This window comes from Lagenorhynchus albirostris, chromosome 7 (genome assembly GCF_949774975.1).
Source record: "Lagenorhynchus albirostris chromosome 7, mLagAlb1.1, whole genome shotgun sequence".
Taxonomy (NCBI): domain Eukaryota; kingdom Metazoa; phylum Chordata; class Mammalia; order Artiodactyla; family Delphinidae; genus Lagenorhynchus; species Lagenorhynchus albirostris.
Genome location: NC_083101.1, coordinates 44,244,030 through 44,265,331, shown reverse-complemented (window position 1 = coordinate 44,265,331; position 21,302 = coordinate 44,244,030).

Genomic DNA, 21,302 nt, shown 5'->3' with positions numbered 1-21,302 from the left:
ATTGCCTTGGGTAGTATAGTCATTTTGACAGTATTGATTCTTCCAATCTAAGAATATGGTATAACCTTCCATGTGTTTGTGTCATCTCCGATTTCTTTTTTTTTTTTTTTCTTTTTGCTGTACGCGGGCCTCTCACTGTTGTGGCCTCTCCCGCTGCGGAGCACAGGCTCCGGATGCACAGGCTCAGCGGCCATGGCTCATGGGCCCAGCCGCTCTGCGGCATGTGGGATCTTCCCGGACCAGGGCACGAACCTGTGTCTCCTGCATCGGCAGGCGGTCTCTCAACCACTGCGCCACCAGGGAAGCCCTCCGATTTCTTTCATCAGTGTCTTATAGTTTTCAGTGTAGAGGTCTTTTGCCTCCTTTGGTAGGTTTATTCCTAGGTATTTTATTCTTTCTGATATGATGGTAAATGGGATTGTTTCCTTAATTTCTCTTTCTGATCTTTTACTGTTAGTGTATAGGAATGCAAGAGATTTCTGGAGACACAAATTTAAATTAACTGATGATAATCTAGCCATACCATCAGTGTGTCTTTGTGACAGTATTAGCACCTTGGGTACTGTCAAAACTCCACTACATGCATGAGAGGCCACAGTTATAACCATGGCCCATAAACTATATGAAAAAACTATTTACACAATACATAGAAAACAAGTCTTAAAGAGAAACACATTAAGCTTTACCATGGATGACCTCTAAGAAGGGAAATGGGATCAGGGTAGGAGTTGGTTTCCCTCTTCATATTCCTTGAGTTTCTTTTTTCAATGAGAATAATCCTATATCCCATTTATAAATTTTTTAAAAATTTAAATTGCCTCATCAGAAACCATCTTATCCCATATGGAGTCAAAATTTGACAGAACTTAAGTCTCCCTAGGAGGGAATCATTCAGGAGACTGATATGTTGAATCCACTAAGGAAGGAAATAAAAGGTCAGCACTGGACCCTACAAAATAAAAAGCAATGCATAAAACATAGCCCACTACTGGAAAGATTCAGTACTTTAAAATTAAGATGGAGTAGTCCATTTCTACCTTTTACGAAATCCAGCCTCTCAAATAAATAAATGAAAAGATTTAAAAACACCACAACTTACCAGTGCATGGTATAGTAGAGGCCACTTGAGAACTCGGAAATCCTGATCTCTAATGCTAATGCTCCTCTTTATTACCTATAAGACATGCTTTAGGAAGCTGCTTTGGAAAGCAGAACCAATGGTGTGGGGCTAGACAAGATCTCCCGCCCAGCTCATCCATGAATGGAAATAACACAGTGCAACTGTGAGCCATATTAACTTACCTTCTAAAATCACTGCAGTCAATTCAGGTTGGAATTCAGTCAATTGTAGTCAATTTCCAGATCATAAACATTCTAACAGGAAAAACATGGGGAGAGGGGGCCAGAAAACCTGGGAGGGGTGAGATGGAGGTAGAGCGAGAGATCTATAGGCTCATGAATTTAGACCAAACCGAGTCACCTCCCCTGCTTTCCTTAGAAATCTGTTAAAGGGTAATGAATAGGATCAGGTAGCTGAGTCACACTGCACATCCTGAAGAATTCTGCAATATGTTAAAAATCAATGTTAACCTCATTTTCCACTTGCTGTAGTTGTAATTGTTTTAAATTTTGTTATTCTCTACAGAACTTTGTAGCCTATTCAAATGCTTTTTTTGGAATAAGATAAAGTTAAAAATTTTTTGAAGATACTGTTTTTATTCCCAAATTCTGCCACCAAGTATTATAGGCTGTTATCTAGTGCAGTAGGAAAAGAGTACAGTTTGGGAACTGAAAGGCGTTAGGTTCAGATCCTTGTTTTGTCAAGTTGGTTGGCTCTAGACAACTCACCTTGAATCACAGTACCCATAGTAGAGTGACATTGTAAGATTCAACGAGACAATAAAGTGTAAAATGCAGTAAGAGCCTGGAAAATGTTTCCTTCTTTGCTCAAGAATTTGATCTCACCCAAAAAAAGCACAAATGACTCAGGAAGCTTCTTAAACAGTCACAGAAAAACAAAGCTTGTGTCCCAACAGTGGCTTCAGAGCAGCATTCAGTGTACTGAATGCAAGCTGGAATGATGAAGGACCAGAGATGTTATAGAGCACAGCATTTATAGCTTTTGAGAAGGCTTTTTCCTTTTGGACATTTGGACAAAGCCCTCTATCTTCCTCAGTTTAATTTTGTGCAATTGTGACTCTCCTTTAAAATATGCAGTAAACAAATATTGGATTCATTCTTTTAGAAGAACAAAGCTATGCATTGCCAATGTGGGAACTGAGAAAGATTTAAAAAGAAGTGGAAATACATGTTTTAAAAAAAGAAATTGGGAGCTTTCCCTCTTCTCACCCCAAACCGTATCAGACAATGTTTGGTAAATGTAGAATGAATGAGCCCAGTAGGCACTGCCAGCTGTGACATATATTCCCTCTCAAGTCTTGCAAATGGTTCAAGGTGGTCTGGAGAATGTGACAAAGTCCAGGAAATGGGGTCCGGAGACCTGCGCTCTGGACATTGACATGTTCTGTGACTCTGGCCACAATTTTCTCAACCAGCCACAATAGTGGTGAGTCTCCAGTTTGTAGTTTCAAAGATAGGCAGTTCCTATTCTCACCATTCCCTTTTAAAATTCTCTCTTTGGAGGGTCTTTCTCATATCTTCCCTTAATTACACCCAAGCAGTCTTATTCTGTGGTTTTAACTTTGGCTTGGGAAGGATTTACCATCTGGGAGACCTTGGAAAATTATGTAATCCTTCTTAGTCTCAGTTTTAGCACCTCTCATATAACAATAATAATGCTATATTAGAGTAATATAGAATAATATAGTTCACAGAGGTACTATAAGGTTTAATAAGTTAATATAAAGCCCTACCTAATGCATGGCAAGTAGTGAATAAATATTAGCTATTACTTACCATTAATATTATTTCTCCAAAATATTTCTTGTAATTTCTCTTTTCTTATGACTTTATTCATATTCTCACAGCCTGACCCAAGTGTTTAGGAATATGAGCTAACTTTTTTTGTTTCTAAATTAAAAATAAAATATTTAAGTGTGTATTTGTTAGGCTGGGTTTCAGGAAATGTGTAGGTTACACATGTCACATTTGCCACCTTGTTGGTTGAATTTTGACCGAGTAAGAGTGTATTCTGAGCTACAGAGCACAGATAGGTAATCGCTTCTTTAGTATGTCAAGATTCTGTTTCTAACCTTAGTTTTTTCAGTGGCATCACAGGCATCTGAAAAAATGTCATTGTTTCTTCCACCAAGTAGGGTGGCCCAGCATAATCTGGCAATGACTTTAGCTTTCCAGCAATAAGAAATCTGGCTTTACTGCCTTACGATAGGCAGCCCTAAGGCCATGTGAAGTTGGCTTTCTCTGGAGTCTCAAAACGGTTGGAATGGACTTTTTTTTTTGCCCAAAGAAATTGCCAAACAAAGTTTTCAACAATTCCAGATTACTTTTGGAGAGGGAAGAAGGAGAGTATTTGGTCTATCTTTCTTTGTGAGAATTGGCACAAGGTGAAAGAAGAGGTGCATGATTTCTCTCTACTCATTGACCAAAACCCCTGATCCCAAATGGAGGTGGATGTGCTCCAAGATCCATTCTGCCTCCAAACTGCCAACCTTTGGGGGAAGGTCTAACTGAGCGTATCCCAGACCCTCCAGCTTAGTCCCTCCTCCTTGATGAAGCCTTCCCTGTCCCACACTCAGCTTAGTCCTTAGTTATTGTCTTTAGTATTTGGTCTGCATTGCTTATGAATTCCAGCAGATAGTAAACTCCTTGGGTGAGAAGATCATGTCTCTCCCCATGGTGACCAGCACAGTGCAGAATCTGTAGTAAATGCTCAAAGCTGATCTATTCTGACGTCACAGCTTATTGTCCAAGACTGTGCCTTTTCTCAGCCCAACCCACATATCCCCACCAGTGGGCTCTCCGCTATGGTCTAGATGGCAAACACCATGAGGGGGTTAGGGGTGGGCTCATTCAACATTACACCCTCACAGCTCAGGACAGCACTTGACACAGTAGACATGCAATAAATAGTTGTTAATTTGAATAGAATTCTCAACACTACCTTTACTAAAAGCTTTCCTTTCTCCTTCTAGAACACCACATTGAGAAATACCTCTACTTTTTCTTTCATTTGTTTCTGGACTTCCAAGTATGACAGAAGCTTATCAGAAGGTTAAGGACTCGCGCCAACACTCTAGGTCAGGAGTAGGAAGACTATAGGGTCAAATTCTACCCGCCACTGGTTTTTGTAAATAAATTTTTACAGAAACACAGCCATGCCCATGAGTGTGTGTAGGGTCTATGCTACTGTTCTCCAGCGACAGTGACAGAGTCGAGCAGCTGCAACCATATGGCTGACAAAGCCAAAAACGTTTCCTGTCCGGCACGTCATAGGAAAAGCTTGCCAACCCCTGCTTGTTTAAACTACACAACCACAGCACTTCTTGTGTATTAGTTATGAACAAGGGAAAGAAGCCTTGAAAATTCCCTGGTACAGAAAATAATAATATTTAATGATAGTTTTATAATAATGGGAAACTTTCTGGGGATACATTACATATCTACATATGTAAAAACATACTTATAAAATTTTTAATATATGTAATCTCATTTGATTCTATTAACATTTGGATGAGGTAGACAGGGAAATTATATCCTTGTTTTACAAATGAGGAAATAAATTAAATTACTTGCTCTGGGGGATAAACTGTTTAAAAAAATTTGATTTCCAATTGGGTCTTTTCCTAATACCCAGTTACTGAACAACAACAAAATAATAACAGTTCTGCCTTATACCCTGATTCCTTCTTTACCACTAAGCTGGTGCTTGAAGATGTCCAGGGCTGAGCTTTGAAGAGTGCTGCTTCATAAAATTCCCCATGCTGGAGGCCCGTGGTCCTCTTATTTAGATAGAGTTTACTTCATTTAAATCTTTGTGGGCCCCATTGTCTGAGACAGCACTGCCTTTTACTGCAAAAAGTGTTTGCAGAACGAACAAAGGGTTGTGAAGACCCTTGTTTCCCTTAGTAGTGTCTCCATCTGAGTATTCTCCTATGGGGAGAGTAGGTATTGCTGTGTTCTTTCATGTGCTTCTGTAAATGCACCCCAACTCAATATTTTATTACAGAAGGTTTCTGACTTTTGGTCACTTCATAAGTTCCTGAAGGGAATACAGAAGGTCCCATGCATTCATCCCTGTATGTGAAAATAGATTGTGGCCAGAACAAAATGATGACAAATCTCATCACAGTCTCCTCTTCAGAAAATCCTGCAAGTTTGAATGATCCATTTCAGACACTGTCATTCTCCCTAACTAGTTAATGGCTACAGGTATCTTAACCAGGAAACTAGTTGCTTAGCAGCAATTATGTAGACCTATATGTGTATACATATGATTCAGCCAGCAAATAGAAGGCCAGCCATTTATTTGAGTAGGTCTGCTATAAACCACTCAATCAGGCAGAAGGGAAGAGAGCTGGAGATGGCATCTGGAGAAAAAACAATTTAGAGCAAGTCCAGCAGATATAGTTACCAGAGATGTAGGACTTCTGAGGGCAAAGGAGTCAGAAAGTTCAGAGCAGTGCTTTTCAAACTTTATCATGCATGAGAATCACCTGGAAGGCCTGTAATAAACAGATTGCTGGGCTCCACCCAGAGTTTCTGATTTAGTCGGTGATGCTGGCACTGCTGGTCCAGTGACCACACTGTGAGAACCACGCTAGACTCTGAACCAGTGTTTCTCTAACTTTAATGTGCTTATGAATCTCTTTGGGATCTTGTAAAATGCAGATTCTGATTCAGCAATTTTGGAGGAAAGAGGGCTGAAGCCCCTATATATCTAACAAGCTCCCAGGTACTGCTGACTCAGTGTATCTGGCCCAAGTAGATCTGGTGTTGTATACAACAAGGGGTTCCACAGTGTTCCCTAGAACAGGAGATCTATTTTGCAAGTGGAATTACGCTTCTGAAGTTGCCGTGAAGTTATAGCATGCTTCAAGACTTTAAGTTTGCATCGAGTGTGTTTTTTCCTGAATCCAATGCCTATCTTTCTTTCCTTTCTTTTCTTCCTCTTTCCGTCCTTTCTTCCTTTCCTCTTTCAAACTTGAGTTTACTCTCTCATCTTCACCTGTCAGCTGTGAATGTTTTAGAAAGCTAAGGAGAGCTTAGTATAATGAAGACAGGTCTGAGGTCGGGTAACTTGGATTCTAGTTTGGGCTGTGGTTCTAAAAGCTGTGGGGTGTTCAGCAGGTCACAGGATCTCTCTTGGCTTCAGCTGCATTTCCTCAAAATGACAGGGCTGTCCTAGATGATCTTTTAGGTCCCTTGAAGCTCTCAAAGACTATTGTGTTAAATGCAATCAAAAGCGCACCAAAAAGCAATAGTACATATGCTGCCACCTTTGGGTGGAAAACATAACTTTAACTGGACCAGACACAACTTTGAAATGAAAGATATTGTACTGAAACTCATGGCCTGCAGCCCCAATACCAACTGATATCTCTTCCATATGATTGCAATTCATATTGACCTCCCTTTAACATAGAATTTCAGGCACAACCCAAACATAATTTGATTTTGATGTCATTGCCTTTTACATATATTAAAACTCTATAGCCTGATCAGTGTCTTGTGGATTTTTTTTATGTTATAAAATTAACATGGTCTCAGAAAGTTTGAATTACATTGGGTTATAATACATTCTAGTTAAAATATCAATTAGTAAGTAATTGAGCAACCCCAGAAATGCACAGTGGAGGAACAGAACAAAAATGTGTGCATTGGAGTAAAATTACCCTGGATTTAAGTTTTCGACCATTCTACTTTCTAACTATGCTATTTGGCAAGTCATTTAACTTCTCTGTACCTTCCTTTTGTTGTTGAGAGATTGAAAGTTTTACCTTGTAAAGTCCATGGCAAAGTTGCTGACACTTGTGAGTGTTCCATATACACAAGATATTAGCAAATGACCACTGGAAGGAAGCCTATGATGCTAAAAACCAAATGGGCTTTAAAGCCAGAAAATGGTCTCATCCTGAGCTGTTCTACTTATCAGTTTCATGACCTTGCACGATTCACTGAACCCTTCTGAGCCAGTTTCCTCATCTGTATAATGGAAATCAAGACTTTCTGGAATTGGTTGAGGATACATGATGTTGCTACAGACTGAATTTTGTCCCCTGCCCCACCCCAGTTCATATGTTGAAGCCCTAACCCTGAGGTGACTGTATTTGGAGGCAGAGCCTTTAGGAGGTAATTGATGTTAAATGAGGTCATAAAGGTGGGGCCCAGATCCAATAGGATTAGTGTCATTATAAGAAAAGATAACAGAAAGCATGCTCTCTCGCTCTCACTCACTCACTTGCTCGCTCCCTCCCTCTCTCTTTCCCTCCCTTTCCTTTTGTTCATTTGCACCAAGGAAAGCCCCTGTGAGCAGACAGTGAGAAGGCAGCCATCTGCAACCCAAGGGGGAGAGTGCTCACCAGATACCAAACTGCTGGTGCCTTGATTTTTTATTTCCTTGATTTTTTATTTTACAGTGTCCAGAACTGTAAGAAAATTAATTTCTGTTGTTTAAGCCACCCATTCTATGGTATTTTGTTATGGTGGCCCAAGGTATCAGACTAATACAGTATCATAATTAAAAGTGCATAAAACCCCACCAGGGATTTGAAAATGTTCCCTTTCGCCTTTCCTCTTCTCCTTTACTCTAATAAAGAGAATGTTAAAATTTTTGTTGTTAGGAGTTTAACTCACTTCTGGAGTAGCTTAGAATTAACCCAAAGTAATTTCCTTGCCACTAGAAACATACTTCTGCTAGCATACTTTCTTCCAAGTGCTGGAGTGACATGTAACTAGATTCATTGTTCTGGTCTTTCTCATTTGGAAACAACTGTGAAGGAGAAAAAGATCTGAGCAAGGCAAATGAAGTTGGGCATCGTCATTGGCGCCACCTGCAGATGGCACCCTGGAAATAGGCAACCGAACCAATAACTGGAACCCATATCCAGGCATAGAAGCAAGCTATCTGTGTGAATAAGAAACTGTTCTTTGTTTCTGACCCCAGAGTCTCATGTATTCTGCTAGCATCTATACCAGAGCAGGTTCACCTGTTAGCTTGCATATAGGGAAAATCTCAAACCTTTCACAGTTCTTCACACTTATTTTATCCCTAAAAACCCAGATCCTGCTTACCTTTAAGTTTACTTCAAGTGCCTCTCCTTCATAAAGGTGTCCTGGTTGATTTTTGCCTTATCTATAAAATAGGAATAATCATAATATTTACCTGTTTGGTTGTTTTGCAGGTTAAATGAGATGATATATGTAAACATAAGTTACTTTCTACTTTGTATGCTTCTAATTTATTTACATATATTATTTCATCTTTTAACCTGTAGCTTCATTGGAAATAAGAACTCTAGTGGATTAATCTCAATGGTCCTCAAATGCCTAGCACAAAGAAGACATCAACCTTTAATTCATTCATTCACTCATTCCTGCAAAAACACATATTGATCACCTACTGTGTACTAGGTACTCTTCTATCATGAGTGATACACCAAGAACCACTGACACTAAATAGGAGCAGGGGAAAAAAATACTAACCTTAAATTTATTTTTTCTCTCTTTAGGCATATAAAAAGCAGGATTTGGGAATTAGAATTTGAGAAAAGCACTTGCTTATATGATTTGAGCCAAAATGGGAAATGGCTGTATCAGATAATGCTCAGGATTATTGCATTTAAGGCTTCCTTAAAACAATCTTATTTTCTCCATTGTTGAGTATGGGTGGGAAAAAAAAAAGGTTATGTAATTTTAAAGTTTTTTTTAAATTGGTACACATTTGGTCGACTTAGGTGACCCCTGACTTTCTGGATTATTTGAAAATTCTGTGCGTCTGCAATTTTCCTTATCCAAGCCAGTCTCCCACACACTGTCTTCAGCTATCAGACATGGAGTGTGAAATCAGCTTTCTCGAGAAGGCGAGTCTCCTGGTTCAGTTTGGTTGGTGTACTCCACCCCTTGCCAGCTTCTGGCATCTGACACTGGTAGGAAAGGTCTCAGCATTGTAAGTGTAGGAAGGGTGGGGACATCCCAATGATCTCACCCTTTCATCGAATGAATAGGTCTCTCCAGATAACAGCCACCCTGAAACATGCCAGCCGGAAGGGTAGGGCCAACTTCCAAAAATCAGCAGCCCCACTACCATCCATTCAATCATGGGCCTCAGTGCCCTGAGAAAATCATTTTGCTAAACCATGGCTTCAGCTGCTCTAAAACCATGCACAATACATCGTCATCTCCCTGAGAGGTGTCTGGAAAGACAGAAACATGCCATAATTATAATCATATTTACAACAACAAAAATAAGCATAGATATGTGTCAGAGGAGATAGTTTTTCTTCTTCCTTGACACTGCTCTAGAGACAACAGCAATCCTCAGATATTGCCTTTGCGTCCCCTTGCTGGGATCCCATTGCCAATTTAATTTTCCTTCTTGTTTATTTTTTACTAACTCAATCAGTACAAAACATAACAACAGCAAACACATTTTATAAGTGCAAAGTAGTATAACAGCTACCTGGGGAGCCACTCTCCTTCTCATATCACGTGACCCAAAGAAGAGCAAAGGTGGCGTGAGTGTTAAGATCCCCATTTGTTTTCTCATCCTGAGGACTGTCCTCACAAAAGTTTCCAAGAGTACATCTCCAAACAAAGCCAGCTTTTCCAACAAGGCTGGCATGTAGAGGGCCTCAAAAAGTGTTATCTGAATCAAGTTGAAATGCATTTATTAAATTTGGAGGAAATATAGTATATCAGTATTATAGCACATCTGGTTCTGGACTTCAGACAGACTTTGGGGGTCAGAAGTTGTCACCCTAAAACTCGATAGCTGTTTGCTCTCCTCTTAAACTAATGGAATAAGATGGAGCTGCAAGGCTCCAATGTTAGCATTTTCAAGGAGTTGCATTATCCACCTCAATGAACAGCTGTACACATATATAAACTAGTGAGTAGCAAGAAGCTTACCGAAATCACCAAGCTCTGTTTGTTTTTCAAAAATAAAGGAATACCTTTCTATTAACAAAAAGGTTGTGCTCTAGTGAAACACTTTCTTACTGACAGAAGTCTGGTAAATAAGTGAAGAAGTAATACAGATAGCATAGGGATGCATTCTAATGTAAAATAATTTTTATATTATTAAAATCATCCCTTTAGCTAGTTAATGTATATTCATTGATCGCTTACCCTTTCTGAAGGGTAATATAGGCTCTTCCAAATCTACAAGTTTCAGAATCAAATGGCCGCTCTTTTAAGGCAGCTCCCCAAGGTAAGGAAGGAGCTTGTGGATATAGAATGAGAAGTCCCTCTGTGGGTCTCTCTGGGCCCCATCCCAACCCTGAGGATGTACTTGGCGGTGTCCCTCTAGGCTCACAAGAGGACACCATGTTTGAGCTCCTTTCCTTACCTGTTGTTTATTCCTGCAGCCCTTTTCATTGTGAACAATGCCCTTTTTATCAATTTGGAAAAATGTAAATAGTTGCTTGATGGTTTGCATGGGTTTTACTTTAAATGCAATCTATTTGTCAAGCCACAAGTGATAAAGACTTATCTCCTTATTAGATCTTTGTCGGGACATTAGTGTTTCTGAAGCCAAAACCTCTGCTTAACTACTAGACCCCCTGCCCACAAGATGTTGCGTCCTCTGGACTTCTGTTTTCCTTTCTACTAAAACATCTGCCCTCCCTCTGATGTGAAAAATGAAATAATGAGAAAATGATTTGGGAGCTGTAAAGTGTGGTGCAAACATGGGGATGAGGACAACAGTGGTGGCTACTACTAGCGTGTGTTTCCAGACACTTTACCCCCTTAGAGCTCAGCACCCTCTGACAAGGTGTGTTTGTCTCTCCACCTGATCACCCCATTAGAACATGAGTTCCAGGAAAGCAAGCTCTTTATTTTGCTGCTGTATCACCAGGCACCCAAGGAGTATTTGTTTAATAAATAGAAGAGGGAATGAATTGTTCATATTTGCTGCCAAGTTTTCTGTGTGTGTTTGCTTATTACTGAATAACAGCAGCACAGGGAGTTTCATTTGCCAAAATCCTTACCAAAATTCCGTTGAAAAACTTTATGCTAACGCAATTTCTTTGAGTGCACGTTTCAAAAATTCCTTTGTCATGCTCTGTCTTTATTGGAGTAGAGCTATTATGTAATATCTCGTAAACTTTGTAAAGCTGGAAATGGTGAACAAAGACAAACACTGAGTCCCCATTCTATGGAGAAGACAGAGGCCAGAGATGTGGGTTTCCTGCCTATGATGTGTAGCGGTGGCGTCCGTAGGCTGACGGTTGCGTGCTTTGCCTCCAGGTGATGCTACCTCTCTCTTCTCTCAGCAGACAAGTTGGGTGCCTGAGTGTCCCCTGCCATTCTGACTTCTGCTGGATAAGGAAGGCTCTGTCTGTCAAGCCACTTAAGTGGGTGTTGTCACATAAACAAGAAGAAAGAAAAGGAAATAAATGGGGGTGGGGGTCATACAGATGGGAAGTCAACTAGTGAGGGGAAAGAGATTAAAGTGGGAAGAACTTAAATAGCCTAGGAAACCAACAGAGCGGTCATGCACTTATTTAGGAGATACTGAGCCCCTACTATGTGCATGACTCTGGGATAACAGGTGATCGCCACCAAGTTGGTGTTTTGGTGGAGACTTACTGTTGTCAAAGGAACAAAATGGATTGAAAGATGGGAACTGGTTTGAGATGGGAACTAACTTTAGCTTGATTGTCTCGTCTCAAACCAGTTTGCAGCTCTAACCAGGTACTGAAGGTATAAACTATAATAAATATTCTTTTATCACTATTATTAGCCATATATTATACATCTATTTGCCGACTGGATAACTCCACCTCAGTATAATGTATCTAAAACTGAATTTCCTCCCAAATCTCCAACTCCCATCTCCCTGCCTTTGGATTTCTTTCTCGCTGCATTTTCCACAATGCTGTCAGAGCTATCCTTCTAAAATGCAAATAGAATAATATTACTTCTCGGCTCAAAGCCCATCCATGGCTCATCTTGAGTTTCAGGTTAACTTTCAAAGGTAGTAGTTGAGCAAACAGGGCCTTTCATGATCTGGCCCCTGACAGCCTGCTGTAACTCATCTGCTGTCCTTTTCTTCCCTTCCCTCCTCCTCTTACCCAAAGAACAAACATGCTCTTTGCTCTTTGATCCATCCAGATTGATTTAGTCTGGTTCCCTGGATGCATCCTCCTGTTTTACATTGCTGGGACTCAGCATGTACAGTTCCTGTGCCTCAAATATTCTCTGGTCCTTTTGTGTAATTAAAGATCACTATCCCTCACAAGTCAACTCAGGCTTGTCTTTGAGGAGTCTTTGTGGTCACACGGTCTTCGGAGATCTCCTCTGGCCTCTGGTAGAACCATGCTTCTGCATCCTAGAACTTACTATCCTGGTCTGTTTACCCTACCAGATAATGAGTTCCTTAAGGGAATGAACTATGTCTTAGTCAACTTTCAATCACTGGCCTGGTAGAATATTTGGAACAGGGTGATTCTTCACTAACTATTTGGGAAATTCGTACATTTAGAAATGAACAAATGTACAATAGAGAAAACTTTTCTATTTTAGAAAGTTACGTATGAAAATCTAAGGAAAACTGGTTTTGACAGTGTTTTGTGTCTGTGTACATATTATCATTGGGGAAGCGGGTAAAGGGTATATGGGAACGCTTTGTACTATTTTTGCAGCATCCAGTGAGTCTTAAACTATTCAAAATATATTTTTTTAATCTAAGGAAAAGAGCAAATCCATGTAGCAATTAATTTCCTATAAATTATTCAAAAATCAACATACTTCTAAAAAATTAAAATCAGTTGTTCTACTTTCTCCTAAAGAAGAATGGGTGACATCTTCTGAGAATTTCTTAGGAAAACTTAGAAGGCATTTTGGTTATTACCTCCGTCTCCTCCCCCCGCCCATTTTTTGTCCAAAGACAGCCTATGATACAAAAAGACTTCTCTCCCTTTTCATCTGAGAATAAGAACCACATTTAAAAAGTATGTGAACTCTAAACCCTGAACATCACAATGTGCTGTGCAAACAATTGACAGCAGCATTAACTACGATGCTGTCTAGAGAAGGGGAGTATTTGCAGTTTTTCTATTTATGACCCAGCCATCTGGCCCAAGCACTACATCAGGGTCCCTGGTCAGACTTTACTCTGGGTTTATAAAGGTTTTATTGGGATAACAGAGGAGGTACCATGACTCTTTTAGACTAGAAGCAGCAGGTCAGATTATATTCTTACATGGTAATGGGCTGAAGTTCATCATCACTGTGTGCTATAACAAATAGTATAGAATGGGTAGCTTAAACAGTAAACATTTCTTTCTCATAGTTCTGAGGCTGGGAAGTCCAAGATCAAGGTCCCTGCAGATTCTATGTCTAGTGAAGGCCTGCTTCCTAGTTTGCAGATGGCTGCCTTCTTGCTGTAACCTCTCATGGTGGAGAGATATCATCTCTCTCATGTCTTCTTACAAGGGCACTAATTCCATTCATGAGGACTCCACCCTCGTAGCCTAGCCTAGCCTCCCAAGCGCCACCTTCAAATACCATCGCACTGAGGATTAGGACTTCAACATACGGATTTGGGAGGAACACAAATATTCAGTCCCTAGCAGGCACCTTTCCTTTTCTTGTAATGACACATCAAGACTGTACAGAGAAAAACAATGCAGAGCAAAGCAGAAGGCAACCCTGAGAGTGGAAACTTGATGAGACTATTTAAGGGAAGCAAACTCTTCCCTCTTCATGGAACATTTTACCCATCTTTACTGGCTAGGTACTAAAAGATATTTAGGTTATTAGCATCATCCCAGAGGCTCCCGCTGGCCCCCATTCTGCGCATAGAGACTGGGTACATGCCCCTGCCACATGCTCTGCCAGGACCAGGTACTTTCTCCTCTTATAGGATCTATGACACATATGAATGGTAGTTATTGTCTTGTCATTACACTCCTTGAGGCCAGGGACTACACACTGTATTGCTGATGCTCTCCAACATGTGAATAAATACCTGTTGAGAAAACGAAGTGCTGTGACTACAGGTGAGATTCGAGGGATCAGTCTCTTCTAAACCAACAGTTCAATCTGTGATCCTGAGTTTTCCTGTTGATTTTGTATTTCCCACCGAACTAAAGTAAACTATTTTTGTTGGCAATGTGAAATCCAAAGTGCATTAAACAAATCGAGTGTTTAGCTAAAACAAAATCAAACCCCAAATCATAATAACCTCAGGAGCCTTTGAAAATTCTGTATTCTTTCACAAGAAGGACACTTAGCTCCTGGCAATGTACAATGAGTTGCCATCCAATCTACTTCCCTGATGGCCTTGGACAATCGCTAGGCATTTTTCCACCCAGGATTGTTCTGTTCTTCAATATGATGGATAACCTCTGGCACTTTTTTGGAATCCATGATTTCCCAAGCTGAGCATAACCTGCATTGCTAGTATCTTCTTTATCTCCCTCCTGAAGATGAAAGCTGCTTCTGCGATGTGCACCTACACAGAGCAGATGTTCCATTTGGCTTTACATAAACAAGCAATTCCCCGGAATCAAGACTTGTTCCCGCCAGTGCAGTTAATTAATCTGCAAGTTAATCAACAAATGTTTATTGAAGAGCAGGCACTATTCCAAGCACTGAGAATACAGCAGTGAACAACACAGAGAGCCCTGCCTTCAAGGAGATCACACAAGTCAAGAAATGTGATTGTACTGGTTGGTGATAAACATACAAATAAAATTGTAATTTATGAAATGTATCTGAGGTGATAGAGAAAGGATTTCCTGCCTAAAGGACATAACAGTTTTTGCTTTATTGAGTCACTGGTTCAGGGCCAGAGAAAGCGCTAGTTATAAGGATTATTATCGGAAAGAATTTGTTGTAATTAGGTAAACCAAGTACTATTAACTCTGAGCTGCAGGGACATGGAAATAAAGAACCTTCTTCGAAACGGCATTGGCATCAATGGGATTTTGCCTGTGGGCCGCCATGGGATTTCACATAGAACTCTATTATTTGGCACAAGAAGAAGTTTCCTCTTTCCCCTGTTTGTCTCTAAGAAGCAATATGAGTTATTTAATGTATGTAATGAAGTAAAAACTTGACTAGTTGAAAGAAAATTAGGGCACATTTGTTTTTCTGTCAGCCTGACTCAAGTAAGTCATTAGTAGTCAATCCCATCGTAGAACCAGAAACCCAACATGTGTGAGAATTTATCACAGAGTCAGAAGATAGAGCTGGGTGTTTATTGTCAAGTCACTCTACTTCCTGCTACCATCTGCACAATCTTTGACTTATCTGTGTGCCACCTGTACTATTACTTATGCACAATATTTTTCTTCATGTTGACTCATTCTTTGCCATAAAAAGCAAATTTGATGTCACCATGGATGGAAAACCAGTATAATTGCCAGAAATAGAACTCAGCCCTAAAAATCAATACAATAAATCAAGCAATACCATTATGTTCTAGCTAGATAATGCTGTCTGCTGAAGGCTCTGATTCTTGAGGTCTTCTCTCTTTTTGTTAAAGAAGAGAAATTGGCAGCTGTGAGAGGGGTTTTAGAGACATTTCAGCATAAGCATGAGCTATCTCCTTGAGACCACTAGAAGGAGTGGCCTGAGCACTGAAAAGGGAATAACATTTCTCCCTCTGTGATCCAGTGTTATCATCATGTCAATGCATAAGCTAAAGTAATAATCTGTTCTAGGAATGGATGACTCTCTATGCCTTGGGAAACATTGGACTAGATGGGCTTGAGAGGACCTTCCAGCTCTGAAGTGGCACACACTCTGAGACACACCCTCTGTAGGGGCAGGAGGACAGATGCCGTTTGAAGCCCCCCAAGAGTCATCTAGTGCTTCCACTTCTCCCAGCCCTAGCCAAAATGTCACATCCCATTTTCTGTCTTCTACCTGCTGGAGACAAGTCAAATGACTTCAGCCTGGAGATCTCTCTTTAACAACACAGCAAAATAGAGGAAAGAAAGCAAGGTAGATCAGTCACAGAACTAGGGGTCTGGGTGATCCAGGATGAATGGAGGAAAATCTTAGCTCCTCAGCTAAGTGTAGCGCCCCCATGTCACCTGACGACATCAGGGTATTTGGAACCATCTCTTAGGGAGGCGGTATGTTGAAGCTTGATGGAATGTTTCACTTTTCATGCAAATATTTGGAACCCTATAAACAGTGCCTCCCATCACCCTCTGTGCCACTCTACTCCCTGCCAGAATTATTTGTTGTCCTTTACACACTTTGAGTCCCATATTTAATTCACAGACACATAAAATTCTATTACAGGGTCCGAACAATCCCAGGATTTGCCAATTTGTGAAGAAAGAGAACAACACTGAACAGGCATCAAATTCTTAACGAAGCTGAGGAGGAAAGTTAGGACTATTCACCTTTGTTAAATTTGTAGATTCTCAATCTTCGTTTGTGTTGACTGCCGCCCATCCGTCTAAGTAGTCTCCATTTTTTGCTTTGCTCAAGCAAGGAATTAGTCATAATTTAATCTAAGTTAACAAAAATTTTTAATGAGCCTTCTAAGCTGTTTTAATTGTTTACAGATTCTGGATGCTCAAATGTTTTGGTTTGCCTAAATCTTTTCATTAAGGCGATGCACAGAATTTCTATGATTTCAGAAAGAGAACTCCCTCTTGTGGCAAGAGTAGTTTTTGCAGCCAATTCTAGAGCATCTGAGTTTCAGATGCTAAAGAGAAAGAGCTGTGTAAGATCTTAGAAACCCCCTCATTTTACAGCCGAACTGAAACCCAAAGAGGACAAGTAGGTTATCAGTGTTTATATCTAGTTGATGACTGAGCCAGATTCAGTACCCAGGTCTCCCGTCTTCTGGTCAAGGGCTTTTTCTCTATATTTTAGTAATTGAAGAAGTGCCCTCACTGGTGTGATTTCCTTTTTCGAGGCTCTGCTTTCTGTTGCCTCTGAACAGAACTGAGAGAGACGCTGTCCTCAGTCTGAACAGGCAGTGTTCTTCACAGGAAAGCTGCTTCTTGGTGAGCTTTCCCTCTGGCACCATTAACCATTTCTCAGTGCTGGGCTGTAAGCTACGTGCCTTACACCTGCCAGCAGTTTGGCCCAGAAGACAGGAACTCTCTTCATCTCTCTGGGGACAGCCACCACCTATCATCACCTGGATGCTGCTTCCTGTCTAATTATCTTTCATAGGTTTTGGCTTATTGTGGCAATGGGTAGGGCCAAACGCAGCGCTGAGAAATATAGAAGGACACACTGACAACCTGGCTTCCTATAAGGAGTAAAAATTGTAAGTACTAGAAATATGATGGGACTCTCTAGAGCCTTGCTACTCAAAATGTGTTGTGTGGACCACAGTAACATCAATATCACCTGGAAGTCTTCCGGAAATACAGGACTGTGTTCTTAAAAAGCATAATCCAATTTAGTAGATCTAGGGGCTAAAATTCTGCATTTCTCACAAGCTCTCAGGCGACGTCAGTGCAGCTGGTTCGTAAACCACACATTGACAAGCAAGGGTCTAAAGTAAATTAAGTTATCAAATTGCAAAACACAAGTCACGGTTCTGTTTGTTCTGTAACTGGGTACGACTTGAAAGTTGCTTATCAAAGTGAAGAAAATCATAAGCCCTTGATCTCGTAAGCTTGTGAAGAGAGCTACCGCTCGCGCAGCCTAATAAACTGTGCTCCAGTCCATGTCGAACTTAGTCACCAGCGAGTAGAAAGACATTCATTCTTGGATTGCCAAATACACTTCTAATCCTGCCCATGTATCTTATCTCTAAGTTTATCACAGAACCTCAAATCTACAAATTAGAGAGTTTCTGCTTAGAATAAGGCCCAAGTCCAGCAGATCTACACACTTAGCCTCTGCTATCTCCTATGAATAACCCAATGGGTTTCCATAAACCAAAAGATCTATTCCTAACAAACCTTCCCATTAAAAACATACATCAGTCTTTGCCTGTATTGACCATGAGCAAAAAAAAAAAAAAAAAAAAAAAAAAACAGGGAGTGAGGGCATTTGGAAGAAGAACAAAGCAGCATCAGAGAGCCTGGAGGGATGCCTACTGTGGGGAGAGGAAACTGAACAGTCCAGAAAATACCCAGATCACACAATGTTTCTGGTGACATCTGAGAAAAATAATACAGTTGTTCATGATTACTTTGAATGACTCGTAGCACATAGATAAACGTTTCTCACAGTTATATTTTGGATATATTAATTTTGGATCATAGCCTCGAGTTTCCCATCTATTATGACTAGTAGAAATGATGAGACTTTTGGAAAAGCAGCTCTAGTCCAGTTCTGAATTGATTTTATAAATAATCACTCTTAGCAAAGCAAATACCAAGATTTCATGTCCCCGCTTGATGCAGATGGGTAAGTATGAAGGCTGAGCAGCATTCCAGTAAGCCTCCAATGCTATCTTGGTCGGACACCCTGGGAAATTGCCTCTGAATTGGAGATTTCCAGGGAGAGGGTTTACTGGGAAGCACGACGCAGAACTCTACCTGTGAGGAAGCTGGGAAGGATTGGGATGCAGAGGTCTTTCCAGGAAGGATTGGGTAGAGGGAGAATTGATCTGCGACACTCAGCAGATCCCACGGGGAGCTCTGAAGTAGGGATGACCTTCAGAGATGTCCCAGGTTGAAGCTAGGGGACCGTGCTTTTTTTTACCTGTGCAGTCATTGGATAGGGACTGCTCCTGGGGAGGGGTGCAAGTTTGGATGAGGCGCTTCCTTGGATTGAGGCAATTCCCAGGTGGGAGTCAGGTATGAAGAGAGCCTACAGCAGCCAACAATCTTAGAAAGGACACTCAGGGACCAAGAGCCTTTGTCTTGAGAGGGTGGAGGGGAAATATCTGGGTACCACACCATAGCAGCCACTTCAGTGACCAATTGCAAAATTTCCTTTTCTTACTCCTCCATGCCATTTATGTCCTGGGGCTGCTGTCTTTTAGCTTTGAGGGTATTTGTCTAACAAACTAGAATCATCTGGTGCAACTTTTAAGAATGTCAGCACCCAATTCCTACTCTAATTGAATTGATTTCAATGTGCAGCCAGGGTTGGTACCTCTATATCTAATAGATCAGACCGTTATTCTTAAATCTGAAGGGTGATAATGTCCCTTACCATGTACATGCAGCATCTCAGGATTATGTTTGGCTGGCATGGGGCAAAGCTGTGAGTTGAGAATTCCAGCCACCACTGCTCCAAAGGGATTAATTAGAGATGTCAAGCACATTTAGGGGAATGAAATGGCCAACATAAACACATACACCACCACCTCAGTCATGGTGCCACCTCCCAAGACTTTGTGGATGGGTTTTATTGGCTAGATTTTAAATGTTTGAAGCTTAGAGTTTGTATCTTTTTCTTTCTCTAGCTCGTGGTTTGTTTCTCTTTCTTCTTATTTTTGGTTCAATGTCAGCCTTTGGGTCCTTGTATAAAGGAGACTTTTATCTACCTGGCTCTTGTAGTCCCACCAGTTTGTGCCAAAGTACAGTGGTAGTTGCCTTTCAGAGCAGAACAAACTATTCATGAGCCTCATTCAAGTCATATCCCCTGAAACATAATAGTCAAGTGCTGTAAAATCTAAAATTCCATCAATGATCCCCTTCTCTAAGATACTGGCATTATAAAGTCACTCTTCCCAGGATGTGCTTTTATGTGTTGTGTCTTGTGGTTTTGTGTGTATATAAATTTATTTTGTGCTATGAGAATTTTCAAATATAGAAATGGAAATTTTCAAAAAGAAATGTAGAGAGAATGGCATATTTGATTCCTCCTTATTTATCATCTAGCTTCAGCAGTTATCAATATTACGGCCAATTTTTTCATCAATACCTATCATTTCTGCCATCACCCCTTCTCCCCGCCACCCCAAAAAAAAACACCCTGGATTGTTCGTAGGCATATCCCAGCTATATCATTCCATTCACAAATACTTCAGAAGAGACATGCTCTTTAATCCCTGTTAATATTACTAATTTATCAGCACGTATCCTGGAACTGATGTGAGCCATAAGTCTAGATCAGAAATGGAAGACTGGAATTATTCATTTGGCAGACAGATATTGGGCATCTAATACATGCTTGTTACTTAGAATTGAAAATAGAATTGGAAATGGTATTTGCCTTCAGGAGTTTTAAGTTCTTGGTGTGTGATGTATATGTAGGTGTGTGTGCGTGTGTGTAAGTAAGTAGGTATTTGGAGGGGGAGGCAGGAAAAGAAACACATGAAGTTGGCTACAATGCAGTTTGTGATTGTTGTGGGCAAGAGAGGTACAAGATATGGGAAAGGCTCTTTGCCAATTTCTTGAGTGAATTTTTGAAGATTCATCACCGAAGGATGACGTGGAGGTTGAAGGATGTTCCAGGCAGTGGGAAGAACCGTATGAAACTCCTCACCTCTGCAGTATAAGTGCCTATCTGCCCATCGCTGAAATTGCTCTATCCAATCAGCTTTCCCATGGAGGCCATTTAGCATCACTCGGACACTTGGTCACAGTCACATTCTTATTCTAGAAAGAACTTCCAGAATGAATGTAGTCACAGAGGGCAGGTCTACTCATCTATGACCTCTTTGACAGCCTGTACCAGCATTTTTACCTTGGATCCCCTAGCCCACCTAGAAAACTTAGGTATAGCATGGAGGTGACATATGCGGATCTGGGTGAATCAGAAGGCATCATCTACAGAGGGTGACTCAGTACTGTGGTCTCTGTGTGTTATCCATGGGTCTTTTGGATTTGAGTATTTGCAGTGTAACTGCAAATGATAGCTGGTATGCTAACAAAATCAACGAGATAGACTCTCTGAAGGTTGAACTGTTCTTTTCTCACATGTGCTCCATTGAAAAACTGTTAAAATATTTGCAGGGAGAAATTGAAATACCACTTGATGGTATTCAGGGATATTTTGGTATATGTATTTCATAGACCATTTATGATATTCACTGCTAGTTCTTATTAAGAAACTACTATGTGAAGTCGCATATTAAATCCCTTTTCATAAATTATTGTATTTAATCTTCACTACAGATTTATGAAGTAGGTCCTAGAAGTATACCCATTTTACAGATAAAGATAGAAACAGAAAAGTTTTAAGGAATTTTCCCAAGATCATACAAGTGGTAAATCTGATGTTTAAACCCAGGTCGCCTGCAGTGTTGACACCACACAGCATAGCTTCTTTATAGT